The 5,637-nt window shown below is 49.5% G+C and overlaps 1 long non-coding RNA gene across 1 annotated transcript in view; it reads right to left on the bottom strand.

Moving 5' to 3' along the window:
* Window positions 1-3,678, bottom strand: part of LOC107184278 — a 12,566-nt gene extending 8,888 nt beyond the window's left edge. The window contains exon 1 of the long non-coding RNA XR_001515099.1: window positions 3,550-3,678. This is a non-coding gene — a long non-coding RNA (uncharacterized LOC107184278). The remainder of the gene's footprint in view (window positions 1-3,549) is intronic.
* Between the last annotated feature and the right edge of the window lie 1,959 nt (window positions 3,679-5,637).

Below are 5,637 nucleotides of genomic sequence, written 5' to 3' on the forward strand. Positions count from 1 at the left end.
AAGTGGGGGGAGGGAGATGAAGGAAGACGCAGGCAATGAGTCAACCAGAAGCAGATCTGTCACAGAGCTGAGAGCACAGTCGGGGCTGCTGTTTCAGAGGAAGAAACGGAGGGTCCAGGAGGTTCCGGGGTTGCCAAGACCACAGGCCTGTATGTGGTAGCCGAAGCCAGACCATCTGACGCCGAGGCACTACGCCCGATGGCTGCTGTCATAGGACACAGGCAGACCCACGACCTTCAACCCAAACCCTGGCCCAGCTGTCCGTCGAAATCCAGAAGTCTCCAGCTTAAGGACGTCTGTGCTGTGCATGTGGCGTGGTCTGTGACACCCCAGAGGACCAGGGACAGCACACAGCAGCCGAACATGCTAACACAGCAAGACACAACTATATCCGTGTTTCTGCAGCAAAAGAAGCTCCGTGGGCGAAATAAGGAGCTATTAGTAGCCTCGGTTCAGGTGAGGTTTTGCTACCAAATCGGGTCACATTTTGATGCCAAATTAGTTACCAAAATAAACAACAACCAGCTTTCCGTTTGCAGAGCCTTTAAGATTTCCACTAAAAGCCTGGGGGGCACATGTTATAGCTTCTGGAAATGACAGCTCCTAAGACAGGGGCAGAGAAGCCGGCTGGTCACCATGTTCACAGCTGGGCATGGCCCAGATTCGGGATTCGCAGCCACGGGCCCTGGCGCTGGGGCACACACTGCTCCGTGGTGAGGCAGCCCAGCAGCTAGAGACAGCTGACAACGTGGGGAAAGCAGTGCCGGAGCCCAAGTCCACGGCCAGATTAGAAAAGGCCGCAGAAGCCCGGCTTCAGCAAATACGCCACCGATGCAAGTGTTCCTCTGGGCTCTCACGCTGCCCGTGCTGGGCGGGGTTGGCTTTGAAAACGTGGCCAGGGGCGGAGAAGTTAAAGATGGGGAAGACAGAAAAGCATCCTCCTGTAATTTCTCTTTTTAAATCACCCTAGCATTCTTCCTCTGCTTCAAGTCCTCCAGGGCGGGTCCCACCTCATTTAGGATAAAACCCACAGGACTTTCCAAGGCCCTATGACCCAGCCCTCCGCGGGGGGCCTGTCCTCCGCCCCCACCCCTGCCAACAGGGTAATTTCAGTGCCCGGGAGAACCCGCGAGGGAGGCAACCAGTGGATGTGTGTCTCTCTGAAATGGATGTTTCTCTCTCTCTCGCTCTCCCTCTCCCTCCCGTTCACTCTCTCTAAAAATCAAAACAAAAACAAAGGCAAGAGAAGTAATACAGGTCTCGTGTTTCTTTCAGAGCAACGAGTATGAAATTAAAGCTGCAGCCACGATGGGGGCTTACCCAAATACCATAGACACCAACCTGATACCCAAGCAAACCTAGGCCTCCCCCCAGTGGTCGGATGGATTTCTGCACTGGCCACTTCCCCGGCTTAGAGACTCTGCCTCCTGCTTTTGCAGCAAGCCAGCCAGGAATCGGAATGTGGTCCTTGGCTTTCCAGATCTACTTTCCGTCACTCTTACCGGTTTCCTCCATTGTCCCTGGCCTCTGGCCCCCGAGTCCTACCCTTTGCCAGGCTGCCCTCTCATAGGTTTGCATGACCAAATCCGTCAAGTCCAAACGTCAATATCAATAATAACTTACATCTGTCCAGCAACAAAAGGTTCACAGTGTGCTTTTGCCTAAATTACCTGATTGAATCCTATCCTTGTGGGATGGATATACCCGTTTTATAGGTGAGCAGGTTGAGTGGCCAAGAGGGAAAGGGACTTATTCAACATCACACCGTTAGTGAGATGCGGCACTGGGAGCTTTTCCATCCTCACTGCCGCGGACTCGGAAGGGGGGGAGTTGTCTGGTTATTACGAAATACGGAGAAGCAGAGTGTTGAGTTTCATTATTTTTATGAACATCGCTGGGTGGGAAAGGCACTTTGTAAAGAGGAAAACCCTGTCTCCAACCAGGAGCCCCTCAGGCCTCGGGAACAGGACCATCAGCCATTCCAAGCTAAAACCTGACAGCTGCAGCTAGATCCACTGACGTGGGGTTAGCCCCACCAAAACCACAGGCATGCTCCCTTGGTCACAGGTCCGAAGGTGAATGCGGGAATGGCTGTTCCCAGGGTCCCGTATGAAATGAAAATCTGGGGCCCCTTTCCAAGAATTCCAAGATGGAACAGCAGTGTGAGAGAGTGCACACAGGCAGGGCCCATGGGCAGACCACGAATAAAAACAGAAGTCTGAACGCAGCCTGCAGCAGCCTGCCCGGGAAACCTCCGCCCACCGCAGGAGCCAACCTGCTTCACGTTCAGTCGCTCTTGTGGAGAATCAGGCTGCCAACCCTGGTGACAGTCCGGCAACCTCTGTAACCATAGCCCTCCGATGGCCTGACTGGATCGGTAACTGACGGCTTCCCTAGTTTCTGTTCCTGCTTCCAACGCAGGACCAGCCAGCGAAAGCCCAACGTAGGCCCCGAAGCCATCGAAGGGGACGCCCGCCAGGATCACCGCCTCCGGCTGCACGGGCTGTGTTTTAATGGAATCGCTGAGCTGGTTTACAGGTCTGCTCCTTCGACTTTCATTTCTCAGGTGGAAACTGCTCCATCCCGAGACTGTGCCACCCCATCGGGGCCCTCTCGCGCCAACAGGGTAATTGGCAGGTGATGCTCTGAGCTATTGTGTGAAAACGCAGCTGCGACTTATTTTCCCGACACTGTTATCACGGTTCCCGGCCCACAGGGAACAGGACACGCGTGCGAACACAGCCTGGGTTCCAGGGAGTCACGCGGCCTTTCTTGCAGTGTTCACTGCGGGGATAGTTTCCTGCTGTGAACTGCAAGTCTGCCCTCTGCAGGGCCTGGGCATCTGTTCTCAAGGTCATTTCTTTGCCTCCCCCAAGACCGCCTGCCTTCGATCTTCAGTGGGAGCGTTTACTCACTGGAAGGTTTCAGACCTTAAATAAGCGATCAAATCCTCTTAATGAATTGCAACGGAGAACACCCACAGCCCTAACACAGCGGGCGGCTTCCCCCCCGGACCTTCCTGGGGAAAGAGCTCAGTGCTGTCCTCAGGTGCCCAGGCCACACGAGGCCTCCCCAGGAGGCGATGGCATGTGCCACTGGCTGTGGGCAGTGCTGTCCTGGACAAAACCATGCTAACCCTGGAGGGTCAAATGTAGAGGCGCAGGGCCCAGCTGCACCACATGCCACTCCCAAGCGTGCAGAAAGTGTGGCTGCTGAGGGCGACTATGAGTGATGGAGCTCTGTGAAGAACGAAGCTCATCACGTGCCACTGTTGCCCGCCCCCCAACCCTCTCAGACATTATGGTAGTCACGTCACTGCAGGAAGACTGCTGGGGAGTGCAGCCACAGGCAAGGAGGGAGGGCAGGGCAGTGGAATGACGCACACCCCAAAAAGGCAGTGCACGTAGTGGTTAAACACAAGGGTCTTGTACCAGGCTGCCTGGTTACCCACCTGTCCTACCCTTGCTGCCCGTGTACAAGTTAGAAAGTTGCCCTGTGCCTCAGTTTCTTCACCTGTGAAATAGGGAGGGTGCTAATAATCGCACTTACCTTATAGGACCGTGGTGAGGCCTAAATGCGTTAACGGTGGGATGTGCTTGGAATGGTGCCCAGCTCCTGCGAGGTACTCAGCAGGACTGCTCTCGGGGGCCAGACTGTTACTGGGAACCTGTTTAGATGACCTGAGATATATTATATATGCCCAGAGTGGTATTATAAACTCCAGGCTACACCATAATAGCTTCTGACTAGAAACTATTTATATTCAAATGCTCTGACTAAAGACAGAATGTTTTAGCATTTTGCTGAGTATAAAATTTTTATTTTGGAAGAAAATCAAGAACAAAACAACAACAAAAAAAACTAGGAAGCCAGAGAATTAGAAAGACTATTATTGTCATAGTCTTTATTACGTCTGGCACAAAAATAAAATGTTATGCAAATTTCTATAAAAAGAACACAATTTATCCTGGAGAAGAGCAGCACAGAACAGTGTAGCAAGGGCTACTCTTCACCAGGCGTCTCATCTATGCCAACCTCAATGCTCTGCAAACACTCCTCCACTTGGCCCTCAAACCCCGAGACAGGGACTTCATGACCCCCACTGTGCGGAAGTAAGGGACCGGGGTGCACACACTGTGAGTACCTGGGGGAGACCCACTGCCAGGGTCCTCCGCATCCTCTCTTCACTTTTTGTTCACTAAACTCAAAATGCAAACCCAGCAACTGCTGCTAAATATAGTCTCTAATGAGCAAATTAGTTCTAAGTATTAACAGCAAGGTTTCTAATTGTATAGAATCTATATCATACACACACACACACACACACACACACACACACACACTGATAAACAAGTTAATTTGCTCTGTATGTATTAAAACTTAAAAAGAGCCCTGGCCGGTGTTTCTCAGTGGTCAGAGCGCCGGCCTGCACACCCAAGGGTCACAAGTTCGATTCCCGGTCAAGGGCACATACCTAGGTTGCAGGTTCATCCCAGGCCCCAGCGTGTGCGGGAGGCAACCAATCCATGTGTCCTTTTCACATTCATGTTTCTCTGTCTCTCTTTCCCCCACCCCTTGCTCCTTCCCTTCCACTCTAAAAATCAGTGGGGAAAAAATATTCTTGGGAGAGAATTAACCAAAAAAAAAAAAATCCTTAAAAATAGAGAATCAGAAATCAATTTAAACTTTTTCACTTTGACATAAATACAAATCCAGTTCCTAAATATTGGATATATCATATATATTAAAAACATTAGTGAAAAAACGATGCTCCAATAGTTGGGAATGATTCACATTATTAATTTAACTCAATGTTCAGGGAAAGTGAGGTATAAGCCAGGTACATTAATAGAACTATTTCTGATCCCTGGTTCAGGATAAGGGCAGACCTGGCGTCTCGCTTTTTATTTACCCCTGTGCTAAAACTGCAAACAGCAACCACGCACATATCAAAAAACCTTTGTAAATTTAATGCTGGAGCCACATGGGACAGATTACTGTCTAATAAAGAACTGGTTGATTACTGTAAAGTTGGAATTCATTCTAAGAACAAGCTATAGTTACTTGTCTCCCAAACCCATCTAAGTTATTTAAATGTTATGTGGGGAAATCGACCCAAGCCATTATGCTCAATTAGTATTTGACTAAGGAGGCAAGAGCATATAATGGAGTCTAGACAGTCTCTTCAATAAATGGTGTTGGGAAAATTGGACAGATACATGCAAAAAAATGAAACTAGACCACCAACTTACACCATACACAAAAATAAACTCAAAATGGATAAAGGTCTTAAATGTAAGATGGGAAACCATAAAAAAATCTTAGAAGAATACATAGGCAGCAAAATATCAGACATTTGTCATAGCAATATCTTTACCAATATAGCTCCTAGGACAATAGAAACTAAGAAGAAAATAAACAAATGGGACTACATCAAAATAAAAAGCTTCGCCATTGCCAGTTTGGCTCAATGGATAGAGCGTCAGCCTGTCACTGAAGGATCCTGGGTTCGATTCTGGTCAAAGACATATACCTAGGTTGCAGGCTCGATCCCCAGCCCTGGTTTGGCACATGTGGGAGGCAACCAATCAATGTATTTCTCTCACATTGGTGTTTCTCTCTCTGTGTCTCCACTTC

The sequence above is a fragment of the Myotis davidii genome, unplaced genomic scaffold (assembly GCF_000327345.1).
Source record: "Myotis davidii unplaced genomic scaffold, ASM32734v1 scaffold743, whole genome shotgun sequence".
Taxonomy (NCBI): domain Eukaryota; kingdom Metazoa; phylum Chordata; class Mammalia; order Chiroptera; family Vespertilionidae; genus Myotis; species Myotis davidii.